This window comes from Scyliorhinus torazame, chromosome 3 (assembly GCF_047496885.1).
Source record: "Scyliorhinus torazame isolate Kashiwa2021f chromosome 3, sScyTor2.1, whole genome shotgun sequence".
Taxonomy (NCBI): Eukaryota; Metazoa; Chordata; class Chondrichthyes; order Carcharhiniformes; family Scyliorhinidae; genus Scyliorhinus; species Scyliorhinus torazame.
In genome coordinates, this window is record NC_092709.1 from 32,461,408 (window position 1) to 32,474,976 (window position 13,569).

The following is a 13,569-nucleotide window of genomic DNA, read 5'->3' on the forward strand; positions in this document are numbered from 1 at the left end:
AGAACCCCAAAGTATATCATGGAGTTCACCTGACCCACAACTTTAAATAGATGTTGGTTATGGGGAGCATATGGGCCAACTTTACAGGTGTGGTGCAACAGAGAGCTAAAGTATGTTTAAACAAAAACAATGTTTATTCTATGAATCCAGTTAACTCTTTATATATATATTTTTAAAATAATTTTTATTGGGGTTTTCACAAAATATCAACAACAGAATGAAAAAGGAACCCAATAGAATTAAATACAGAACAAAGTAAAACAACCCCCGTGCCCCCCTCCCCCCATACATGAATAATAAATTAACACCCCGAATTAACACAAAGCAAACATAGCAAATATATACACCCCCTCAGATCCCCCAGGATAAATAAACAAAAATAAAATAGACCCCCCCCCCCCCCCCGGGTTGCTGCTGCTGCTGACAATTGTCTACCACTCTGCCAGGAAGTCCAAGAATGGTTGCCACCGCCTAAAGAATCCTTGTACCGATCCCCTTAAGGCGAATTTCACCCTCTCCAATTTAATAAAGCCCGCCATATCGTTGATCCAGGATTCCACGCTTGGAGGCCTCACATCCCTCCACTGAAGAAGAATCCTTCGCCTGGCTACCAGGGACGCAAAGGCCAGAATACCGGGCTCTTTCGCCTCCTGCATTCCTGGCTCCCCTGCAACCCCAAATATTGCGAGCCCCCAGCCCGGTTTGACCCTGGATCCTACCACCCTCGACACCGTCCTCGCTACGCCCTTCCAAAATTCCTCCAGTGCTGGGCATGCCAGAACATATGGGTGTGATTTGCTGGTCTCCCTGAGCACCTAACACACCTGTCCTCTCCCCCAAAGAACCGGCTCATCCTTGTCCCGGTCATGTGTGCCCTGTGCAGCACCTTAAACTGTATGAGGCTGAGCCTTGTGCATGAAGAGGAAGAGTTCACCCTCCCTAGGGCATCTGCCCACACCCCCTCTTCGATCTCCGCTCCCAACTCCTCCTCCCACTTACCTTTCAACTCCACCACCGAGGCCTCCTCCTCCTCCTGCATCACCTGGTAAGTTTCTGAGATCTTCCCCACTCCAACCCATACCCCTGAGAGCACCCTGTCCTGTACTGTGCGTGGCAGCAGCCGTATGAATTCCACTTGCCGCCTGGCAAACGCCCTTACCCGTAAATATCTAAAGATGTTCCTCGGGAGGAGCACATACTTCTCCTCCAGCTCACCCAGGCTTGCAAACTTCCAGTCTACAAACAGGTCCCCCCATCCTTCTTATCCCTGCCCTGTGCCACCCCGAAAACCCTCCGTCTATTCTCCCTGGGACAAACCGGTGGTTCCCCCGTATTGGGGTCCACACTGAGGCCCCAACTTCCCCACCGTGCCGCCTGTTATGCTCCTGTTGACCCGCCTAAAGAAGGCCTTCGGGATAAACATGGGGAGGCACTGGAACCGGAATAGAAACCTTGGGAGCACGGGCATCTTAACCGACTGCACCCTACCCGCCAGCGACAGCTCGTCCCACCTCTTGAACTCCTCCTCCATTTGCTCCACCAGCCTCGTGTAATTAAGTCTATGCAGGGCCCCCCAGCTCCTGGCCCCCCAAATCACGGAAGCTCCTCTCCGCCCTTTTTAGTGGGAGCTCGCCAATCCCCCTTTCCTGGTCCCCTGGGTGAACCACGAACAACTCGCTCTTCCCCATGTTGAGCTTGTACCCTGAGAAATCCCCGAACTCCCCGGGGATCCTCATTACCTCCGGGTTTCCCCCCACGGGTCCGCCACATATAGTAGCAAGTTGTCCGCATAGAGCGACACCCTATGCTCCTCCCCACCCCGCACCAACTCCCTCCAATTCTTCGACTCCCTCAGTGCCATAGCTAGGGGTTCAATCGCCAGTGCAAAAAGCAGGGGGGACGGGGCACCCTTGCCTCGTCCCTCGATACAACCAAAAGTACTCAGACCTCCTCTTGTTCAGTTAACACTTTATAAACCCACAGTAAACATCTTAGCAACTATCAACTCAAATACTCCCCCCGAAGAATATAATACTCTATAAGTAACCCTTAATCTTTCCTTACAAAATCTATAAGACAAACAGAAAGCCAACAGGTTTACATTCTCTACTGAGAGCAGTTATCACTGTTAAATTAGCAAGTGATCTGAAGGCATTCTTTTCATAGAGAGAGATCAGAATTACACCTTATGTAATTGGGAGTGCAGCTCCCAATCTGCAAAACAAAACCAAACACACCTTGTAGCTGACAGCCCAAAGCGAAAATAAAACACGCTCAGCTCCACCCACACTCTGACATCACTGCAGCTATTTGATCAACACCCATTTCTTAAAGGTACACCCACTACAGCTGTTTGATAAACACCCATTTCTTAAAGATACATCCACTACAGCTATTGATAAACACCCATTTCTTAAAGGTACTCTCACATGACACCGCCCTGTGTACACAGTGCCGACACTGGATTTCATCGAATTTACAGTGTAGGAGGCCATTCAGCCCATCGAGTCTGCACCGGCTCTTGGAAAGCCCACACCGCCACCCTATCCCCGTAACCCAGTAACCTTTTTGGACAACAAGGGTAATTTATCATGGCCAATCCACCTAACCTGCACATCTTCGGACAGTGGTAGGAAACCGGAACACCCGGAGGAAACCCATGCAGACACAGGGAGAACCTGCAGACTCCGCACAGACAGTGACCAAACCTGGGAATCAAACCTGGGACCCTAGAGCGGTGAAGCAACTGTGCTAACCACTGTGCTACCGTGCAGCCCGATTTAAACAAACCTTTCACAGCAAATTCTATTCTGAAGCAACTTGCTTTTGAAAGGCTACTGTGCACTCACTGATGAGATAGATTTGTATCGTTACAAGATTCACATTGGTTGAGTGTCTGTCAGTTTGGGGGAAGGGAGAAATGAGCAAAGGGCAACAACACTAATGTTGCACAGAAGTAGCAGTGTCTTAATTTAGGTTCAAAAATCTTTTCTTCTCTCTCCAAGATTTTTCTGTGCCCCTCCCTCAGTCCCCATAAAAAAAACCTGACACCCTCACTGAGAACCACAAAGACAACTTGGAAACGGTGAATAATTTTCAAAGATATTCCCTGCAGTCATCGCACTGGCCATCATATTTGCACAGTGAGAGCATCGGTCACTGTATTTCATTCTATAACCCTGCCAACATTTTCTATTAGTATAGGGCTATATTTATTCTCTATTAATGATCCCTATCATCTCTTTAACAGCTTCTAAGCCCAAATGTCCTTCCTCAAGCTGGCAGTCCCAGTAACCAGGTCACCGACTCTGCTATTAATCCTCAATTTCAATGCTGCTCTCCCCTGTGCTATCAAGACAGCTATTTTTGAAAAAGGGAGACAAGATATTCATTTTGAACCCTGGTAAACGTCTCATCCAAACGCATAAGAGATATTTCTGCAATATCATGTCATCTACTAATAGCGCAGGATAACGTAGGTACCATTCAGTATTACTGAGTCAACCCACCCAAAGTTGGATTATTATTATTTTTTTTTTGCATGGTACAGTTAAGAATTTTAAAATGCCTGCTCGCCCAAAAAATCTCACTTAAAAATCAAAACGTTGCTCGGAATTATTGTGCGTTGCAATATCTATTTTTCCTCTTGTCCAATCAATGTCATTCAAAACTGTTGATACCATGGAGGTATTTTAGTGGAAAAATTGCTAATCTTGCCAGTACAAGAGTTGTGCAGTCGATAGTGATGCATCCTCCGATTATTTGCTGTACCTTTTTGATAATCAGCATCCTGGCAAAGTGAATAGCCATAATGCGATTACCACTCCTGCTGATTTAAGCAATAAGTATTCAAGGTCGTCATTAAATATGCATTTTGGGGGATTTCCTGACAATGAAAATCCTCTTCTTAATCTGATATAACAGAAATTAATCTAAAGTAGTTGTTGCTACAACAGTATTTAAGTCCATTTAATTAATTTAAAATGAAAAGAAAAGGTGGTGTAATTCTTACAATCATCTTCCTGATTGCATTTACTTGTTACAAGATACTAAAATGGACAGAAGACCAGTTGGTTCATAGCCACTGCACAACACAGCCATGGTGCTCAATAACCAGCAGCCAAGCACTATGTAAGCTCCTGGGAGTGGCAACAAAAGATGAAAAACCGCACGGCCAATTTTGGGAAGAGAAAACACATCGCACCCCCAAAAACAATCAAGACTAGTCCAAGGGACCATACTGACCATGCTTTAAAAAAAAAAATCACTGGGTATTTCACCCACCTTTTTAATATTGTGGCTTCTGCCCCGCCGGGAACTGTTCCAACTAATTTTTCAAAGTTTGAAAGCGTGAAGCAAATTCACTCAGTTTATGGGCTGCTAACTTGTTCTGTGGGTCTACTGTCCTCCGAGAAAGGAAACGCCTGAAATGTAATCTTGTTCCACCCTTGCCTAACAATCCTGTGGTCTCCTTTTCTCCCTAAAACATTTAAATTAATCTGCCTCTGTATGAACACAGGCAAATTCCTTCATTATTGTCCCAACCCAGATTCTCCATTTTTTGAAAGTATGTAAACCCCACTTTGAGTGCATCGGGATAATTGCTGCGTTTTAAACTGAGGGTTATTCCAGTGGTACCCTTTTTCCAAAACCTCAACTGAGGCAATCAAAACTTTCACAATATTCTAAACAGAGCTTTACAAAGGTCTTATTGAAGGACACGATGCTGCTTTCTGATTTATATCTAATCTTCCTAACAATGCAACCTAACATTCTATTTGAGGTTAAGGCAGTGAACCTTAAGAGAATTAAGAGCTATAACAAGTGTTGCTGAAAAAAGATACATTTTGTCAAAGATTTTCCTCTACCAGTCATCAGGACAATTTGCAATACCAATTGTAAAGAATTTGCATTGTGTAAGTGTGCTGATTGGTTGGCAAGTGAACTCGAGGCATCGCCATAGAGAATACACCGGTTTGTGGTGACTGCCATGTTTTTGAAATTTAAACCATTTGGTCTAGGCATTGCCCTGAGGAATGAACCAGCCAATGGCTTTCACTTATTCTGTTTAGCTGAAACAGGCCCGTGTGTACATGTTCTGTCTACACAGAACAGGGCCCTGTGCATTCACAAATGTAGCTTCCAGTCCACACAAATGCACCAACACTGCGAGTGCGACTGACAATTTTAAAGTCCTTGTCAGCACTGTTCTTCACTCACGTATCTTACTCATGACCGCGGTTTAACTAACTGGCTGATGTAAAAGAAGCAAGCCATTTCAGAAGCATCTAACATTTTCCTCGATGTTTTCATGAAATCACATTATAATGAAAGTTATATATTAGTTAATTATTGTGGCAGAGATAATGTGCTTGCTGGTGTCTGGTACACATTGTATGTCAAACAATAACCGTGAAATTGAGTGCCATAAAAATCCAGTGCTCCCATAGTCTGTTCAACCTATGCTCATTCCGGCTGACTAGCTACCACTGTAATTGCAATGTCAACAACCGCAAATTTTAAACCCACAGCATGCGACATCCCGTTGACTCAGATGGCTAAAGAGCGTAAACCATACAAGACCAGGGATCCCAAGTTCAATTCCCCTTCTCTGCTGAATCAGCTGATCTGAGCCAGGACAGCAATAGAAATGCTACAATTACTCTTGGGGCCAGGATACGGTTGATCGGCCAGAGATTTATTTCCCGATTGCTATCCAGTGATGCCTGCTGAAGGTTTGCAGGGTAGAAGCTTAAGCAATGGGTTGGATGAAGGCCAGGCCCTCCTGTCCCCAGATCCAATAAGCTAACAAAACACAATGTCTAGCACAATGCAAGAAAGATCAATATCCTGCCTATGGAATATATACCATCAACAGATGAGAGAGAAAGCACAATGTTTAAAATGCACATCTAGACCAAATTCAATGCTTACAATTATATTGTGTTTAAATATTTTTGACAAAATAATTAATTGCACCTTCTCATGTATGACTGCAATAAATAAGGACATTACAGGATGTAGCATAACAGTCCCAGATAGTCACATTCAAAAGTAACAGAATTATTTAAATTTAAAATTGCTTTTGTTTTCTGCTTCAGGTGGAAATGCTACGTATAGATCCATATAGATAAGCTACATTTCCCTGCAATATATAAACATTTATACATGCTATCCATAATAGACCTCTGTTCAAACCAAGTGACACAATTACTTTTATATGATATTTAAAGGAAAAGCCATTTCAAATATATGAAGCAAGAAAGATCCACAAAATATCTCTTTATTCCTCCTATCACTGTTGCCAGAAAGAGCATTATGACATGGGATTGCTGCAGTGTAATAATTCTCTGTAAGAACGTAAACACTCCCTGAAGGTTTATATGAGGAATCCCGTTCAATGAAATGATTCAAATGGACAGTTCTACCAGTCACAGCTTCATCAAAACACACAACACCGCCATCTACTGATGGATTTGACCACCACATATATTGTAAAGACTGAACGTTAAATAAAAACAGTAAAGTGATGAAAACCTACTCCAGGTCAGTCAATTATCTGAAGAGAGCTTTACTAATGAAGCAGAGAGCAATAGCAAGGAAGTTATGCTAAACCTTGATAACGTGCCTCAGCCTGTGTATTGTGTCCAATTCTGATCACATTTTAGGAAGGAGGGGAGATTTACTAGAATGCAGCATTTGCTGCATGTCTGTGCAATAGAATCATAGAATCCCTTCAGTGCAGGAGGCCATTCGGCCCATTGAATCTACACCAAACCGTTGAAAGACCACCCTACCCAAGCCCAATCTCCCGATCTATTCCTGCAACCCAACCCCAAGGTGCAATGTATCATGGCCAATTCACCTAACCTGCACATCTTTGGACTGTGGGAAGAAAATGGATCACCCAGAGGAAACGCACGCAGACACAGGGAGAATGTGCAAACTCCACACAGTCACCAGAGGTCAGAATCAAACCCAGGTCGCTGGTGCTGTGAGTCAGCAGTGCTAACTACTGGGCCACCCTAGTAACTGGGAACATACCAGAGGATAAACACGCTGCACAGAAGAAAAATTCCCTTTAAGATGCTTGTGTGCACTGCTGCAGGTAAATCTCAAAGGGACCACACAGTGCCACAAGCTGGCCATTCAGAAAACGAAAGTCAGAGGGATCCTTGGAACAATGGATGGTGAATTTCAGCTAAGTGAAGAGATCGGTGATTGATCTCCTTAAAGTAGAGATGACAGGGAAAATGAATATGTATTCAAAATTAAGAGAAGTTTTGACAGAGTAGACAGGGACAACCCGTTTCTGGTGGCAGGAGAATCAGTAACTAGGGGAACACAGATTGAAGATAATTGGAAACTATCAAGTGTGAAACTGGGAATCTTTTTAATGTTTGATTCAAAATGCACTGCCTAAAAAGTTGGTGGAAGCAACTGCAATATTAACTTTCAAAAAGGAATTGTTTACATACTTGAAAAGGGGAAAGTCACAGGGCTATAGGATAAGGAGTAGGTAAGTGGGATTAATTAGATTGTCATTTCAACAGGGTTTATTCTGGGATACTGCTACTGGAAACATGTTCGACTCTATATCACCAGCAGCCCTCAGCTTAATCAGTTCTTAAGTTCACCAAGAAGCACCATAGCCATAGGCTGTGAATTCAATGAGGTGGGGAAAATGTATGTGTCACAATGGCTGCTGACACTTATTTTCACAAAATACTAATTACATTCCAATTTTACTGCAGATTTGACATTGCATCAGTGGAATTGTTTGTCCTGCACGAACAACAAAAGCAGAAACTTATAGTCATATAACCATAAGTACCATGAAAAGGCAATCCTGCAGTTACCTTTGGAGCAGAAATGTTAACCTTGAAATAAACAGTGACTTTATGTTGCCCATCAATATTAACAGTATAACTGCTCTCTAATTAAGCAAATCATCACATTGCTCTACATCTTCCAGTTCACACTCTGATGTGCTATACACACTGCATTGGGCTTGGTTCAAAGACCAAATCGACAAAATGGTGCAACACAACCAGGAGTTCCTATGTGACTTTCTCTCATGCTGCTAACGTTTGTTCTTGCATCATGAAACTGAAATATTCGCATAAGTTTCTTTTCCAAGGCACTTACTTCATCAAACGACTTCTGCAAATCCTTGCAATTTCAGATCCTTTATTTAACCAATGGATATGCTCTTCAAAAATATCAATTCAATTTATTGAACAGAACTTCCCTTCAATTAATCTATTCTGATTGTCCTGGATTAACCTATGCACTTCCAAATATTTAAATACCAGCTCAAATCATGAATTCTAAGAGTTTTCCCACTACTGATGACAGACTAGAGTTAACCAGCTTATCTTTCTTCTCTCTTTCTGAAAAGTGAAAGATGGTCTGGAACCCAGCATGTCAATGAGCAACATTTCTGGACGTTAGCTGGTGCACACACTTACATACAAGTACATGGTACACCTTTTGACTACTTTATGATGCATATTCATTATCTGCCTTGACATATTTTCTGATTAATTTGTTGTTAAACTGTCTGTGATTCAGCACCAATTAGAACCACACCGGCAATGTTTCTTACGCCCAATTTTTAAAAAGCCATTGCGATTTGGTTGGTTAGCAGAATGAAGTCAAAGCTAGAGTCAGCTGGAGTAGAAAGTGAAAAAAGTTATTTTGCTGCCTCTTTTTTTCCTGATGATTGGGGCAAAACACAATGTTGAATGTTGAGGTAGAGCAGCAGGAGATTTACTCTGCTGTACCAGTGACCAAAATGGAAAAGTGGTACTTTCTTCTTCAATTATATTTTTCAAAGTCTGGTGAGCAACAATTTGATTGGAAAGGTTGAGTGGAATAGAGAAAGTCTAAGTACCACAATGGTTGCTACTTTATCTTTCTAAAAGAAATCAAAGCCCTTTACACAAATCTATAGAATCTTTACACTGCAGAAGGAGGTCATTCAGCCCATCAAGTCTGCACTGGCCCTCCGAAAGAGCGCTTTACCGAGGCCCGGCCCCCTGCCCTATCCCCGTAACCCCGCTCAATGATCATGGCCAATCCACCTACCCTGCGCATCTTTGGACAATGAGGGCCAATTTAGCATGGGCAATTCAAATCTATCCCACTACCTAACTACAAATATATATTTGCTTGGCCAATTGTCAGTGGCATTGATTTTTTACTTCCTTCTTTTGCATTAATAATAATCCATTGCCACCAACTGCTTTTGAAGTGCAAATCGAAATCTGCACATCACTAGGTTATGGAAGGCAGCCTCACAAACTAAAATATTGGTATAACTGCAACTTTGCAGTTTTCCATAGCAGCGAATCAAAATACAAGTGTTTTTCAAAAATGTTTTTATTGCATTCAACAGTACTTTCACAATAAAAATAAATATACAGTACTTTTTTGTCCCAATGTAGCAATACTATATAGAAAACACTTGGTGTTCTCAATGATTTAGTAAACATTTAAAACTCAAAACATACTTTTTTTATATCTATAAAACTGGTTCATAGTTTTCTTAAGCATCATTTAAAAATACACATTCTACAATATGATTCATATATGAAAGTGCAATTATGAAGTCTCACTATGATAGCACCAACTGATGGATTTATAAGACAATGACCATTTCCTGGACATTTTGCCTTCTGGGTTGGCACCAAGAATAACAGTGCTCAATAAAATGTTCATCACCAATTGAAAATAATGTACTTTAGCACAATATATGCTTTAAAAATCACTCGCCAAAAAAACTAGTATGATACACATGTACATTTTGTACAAAACATTTAATAACGTTTTGAATAGTGGGCAGAAAATAACACAAGTTCTGTGAAAATCACATTTGCTGTGATTTCCTCCCAAAAAACTAGACAAAGTAGCTTTTCAATAAAGTACATCATTATTATTTTTTTTTAAATGGAAAGCAAACCAAAGTTCACAGTCTGCAGAAAAAACACAAATGGAGACAAGCACTTTCCCTTAAATGTGTTGTAAAAGATATTTCTTTCTATTATTGTATATTTTAAAAAATGCCGTGCCACCTGGTACATGCAAAACACAGGATAATTTGTTTTAACCACCAAACTGTAGTGTTCTGTCCAAAAGGAAAGACGGGGGGTGGGGGGAAGAGAGAGAGAGAGAGCGAGAGAGAGGAGGCAAAACATTTGCTTACATTATGTTTAGGTATTACATGACCGTGGCAAACAACTTTTACCACTGAATTTAAAATGTCCGGTAAATTGCCCCACTTATTGATCAAACCGGACACACTTTAGCCAGCAATAATTAAGTGTGAAGATGGCCTGTTTGACAATTCTATTAGTAATGTGCATTTGTAAAGTATAAGTTTCACCACATGGTTGACATAGTATGTAGTATATAGTAAAACCAAACTGTATTTGCCACATGCTTTTATAACAGAATACAGAGCACAGTTAGAACCTACTAAACAGCAAAAACCATTGCATTTTAAAAAAGTGATGAATCCAATTCATAAAAGTCAACTTCAACAGACAAAATCTCTAGTAACGGGTAGAAACCCAGTGAAATTCAGCATTCCCATCTGACCTGAGCTGCTTCTTCAGAATCTTTTCTATTTTTCATCCTTCAACGACTTTATTCTTCATCTACAGTAGTTAACAAAAGGCGTTTGCAATTTGGAGTGCTTCTGTAAAATCTCACATAAATTGTTACAATTTAAATTCTTTTCACCCAGTAACTAATGAACAGTTAAAATGAATTTGGGCTGCTCAACCTGTCTGGCTTTTATTCAGGGAGCATAGCACATTTAACAGCTTCTATTCAAAAGGAGAGCAGATACACTCTCAGTAAACTGCAAAATTGTGTCCAGTTCTGGTTGCATCATTATTGGAAGGATGTGGATGCTTTGGAGAGGGTACAGAGGAGATTTACCAGGATGCTGCCTGGACTGGAGGGCATGTCTTATGATGAAAGGTTGAGGGAGCTAGGGTTTTTCTCACTGGAGCAAAGAAGGCAGAGAGGTGATTTGATAGAGGTGTACAAGGTGATGAGAGGCATGGATAGAGTGGACAGCCAGAGACTTTTCCCCAGGGTGGAAATGGCTGTCACGAGGGGACATAATTTTAAGGTGATTGGAGGAAGGTATAGGGGAGATGTCAGAGGTAGGTTCTTTACACAGAGAGTGGTGGGTGTGTGGAATGCACTGTCAGCAGAGGTGGTGGAGTCAGAGTCATTAGGGACATTTAAGCGACTCTTAGACAGGCACTTGGACAGCAGTAAATTGAAGGGGTGTAGGTTAGGTTGATCTTAGATTAGGATAAATGGTCAGCACAACATCGTGGGCTGAAGGGCCTGTACTGTGCTGTACTGTTCTATGTTCTACAGGTGGAAGTGAGAATCACTACACCAAGTGGAGCACACATAGGAATTTGAGTCAAGCCCTGTCTCATGGAGAAAACTACAGGGTTAATATCATGAACAAGGCTACATTTAAAAGCTTGTTCCAAACAGACTTTAGGGAGGTGTATATGGACTCACATATTTATAACATGGTTGGATTGTATACAGTGTATCTGAGATCAATCCTAACAAGAGCTACAGACTCTCACCTGTACACTTGAAATCAAGCTCACCCTCAAACAAACAGAAATAAAAGCTAATGATGGGCATCAGTTTTTCCTTGCCTCCTCCTCTCCTAAAGGAGCAGCTAGCTTCTTACTTGAGAATTGCCAAATGCAATTCCCAGAAGACATCTCTCTGGCACCTCAGCCAAGTGGTTATTTTTCATGTGTGAGCTCGACAATGAACCTTAACAGGCTACTGCAGCATTGGGCAATTCACAGCTGCACCTAATCCATTCTTCACTAAATGTCAAGGTATGTGCTTCCAGCAGGGACTACTCAGAAGCTATAGGGTGCAAAAAACCCATCTGATTTTTCTCCTGCTTAATCCAGAGACTGTAGCCATTTACAGTGAATGACTGCCACCCCAATCATGACCAGCTAACGAGTGTTTCTTCAGGAGTAACTTAAAAGATTGACAATTCCATCACTCCGTTAACAGGTCTCACTTGCTCACAGTAGCACTACAGAATACAACCATCAGTTTAAGACAACTCCACATTGCAGTTTTGCTAACCACCCACAATATGCCTCACTCAGCTCTTAAAGTAACTACAGGGGCATGAGGGAGGAACTGACGAAAATCGACTGGGAGCAGAGCCTAGTGGGAAAGACAGTAGAACAGCAATGGCAGGAGTTTCTGGGAGTAATTGAGGACACAGTGCAGAGGTTCATCCCAAAGAAAAGAAAGGTTATCAGAGGGGGGATTAGGCAGCCATGGCTGACAAAGGAAGTTAGGGAATGCATCAAAGCAAAAGAGAAAGCCTATAATGTGGCAAAGAGTAATGGGAAGTCAGAAGATTGGGAAGACTACAAAAACAAACAGAGGATAACAAAGAGAGAAATAAGGAAAGAGAGGATCAATTATGAAGGTAGGCTAGCCAGTAACATTAGGAATGATAGTAAAAGTTTCTTTAAATACATTAAAAACGGGAGGCAAAAGTTGACATTGGGCCGCTCCAAAATGACGCTGGTAATTTTGTGATGGGAGACAAGGAAGTAGCTGAGGAACTAAATAAGTACTTTGCGTCAGTCTTCACAGTAGAAGACATGAGTAATATCCCACCAATTCCGGAGAGTCAGGGGGCAGAGTTGAATATGGTAGCCATCACAAAGGAGAAAGTGCTAGAGAAACTAAGAGGTCTAAAAATTGATAAATCTCCGGGCCCAGATGGACTACATCCTAGAATTCTAAAGGAGATAGCTGAAGAAATAGTGGAGGCGTTAGTTATGATCTTTCAAAAGTCACTGGAGTCCGGGAAAGTCCCAGAGGATTGGAAAATCGCTGTTGTAACCCCCCTGTTCAAGAAGGGAACAAGGAAAAAGATGGAAAATTATAGGCCAATTAGCCTAACCTCGGTTGTTGGCAAGATTCTAGAATCCATTGTTAAGGATGAGATTTCTAAATTCTTGGAAGTGCAGGGTCAGATTAGGACAAGTCAGCATGGATTTAGTAAGGGGAGGTCGTGCCTGACAAACCTGTTAGAGTTCTTTGAAGAGATAACAAATAGGTTAGACCAAGGAGAGCCAATGGATGTTATCTATCTTGACTTCCAAAAGGCCTTTGATAAGGTGCCTCACGGGAGACTGCTGAGTAAAATAAGGGCCCATGGTATTCGAGGCAAGGTACGAACATGGATTGACGATTGGCTGTCAGGCAGAAGGCAGAGAGTTGGGATAAAAGGTTATTTTTCGGAATGGCAACCGGTGACGAGTGGTGTCCCGCAGGGTTCAGTGTTGGGGCCACAGCTGTTCTCTTTATATATTAACGATCTAGATGACGGGACTGGGGGCATTCTGGCTAAGTTTGCCGATGATACAAAGATAGGTGGAGGGGCAGGTAGTATGGAGGAGGTGGGGAGGCTGCAGAAAGATTTAGATAGTTTAGGAGAGTGGTCCAAGAAATGGCTGATGAAATTCAACGTGGGCAAGT

The 13,569-nt window shown here is 42.0% G+C and overlaps 1 protein-coding gene across 6 annotated transcripts in view; it reads right to left on the bottom strand.

Annotated features, from left to right (window-relative positions):
- Positions 1–9,366: 9,366 nt before the first annotated feature.
- The window catches only part of LOC140408398 (uncharacterized), a 94,244-nt gene continuing 90,041 nt past the window's right edge, over positions 9,367–13,569 (bottom strand). For 4 of the 6 annotated variants that reach the window (XM_072495540.1, XM_072495537.1, XM_072495541.1 and 1 more), the window contains one exon: positions 9,367–10,711. The gene's annotated coding sequence lies outside the window, so the exon portion shown is untranslated. The remainder of the gene's footprint in view (positions 10,712–13,569) is intronic. The other 2 variants (XM_072495538.1, XM_072495539.1) reach the window with 2 other exon arrangements.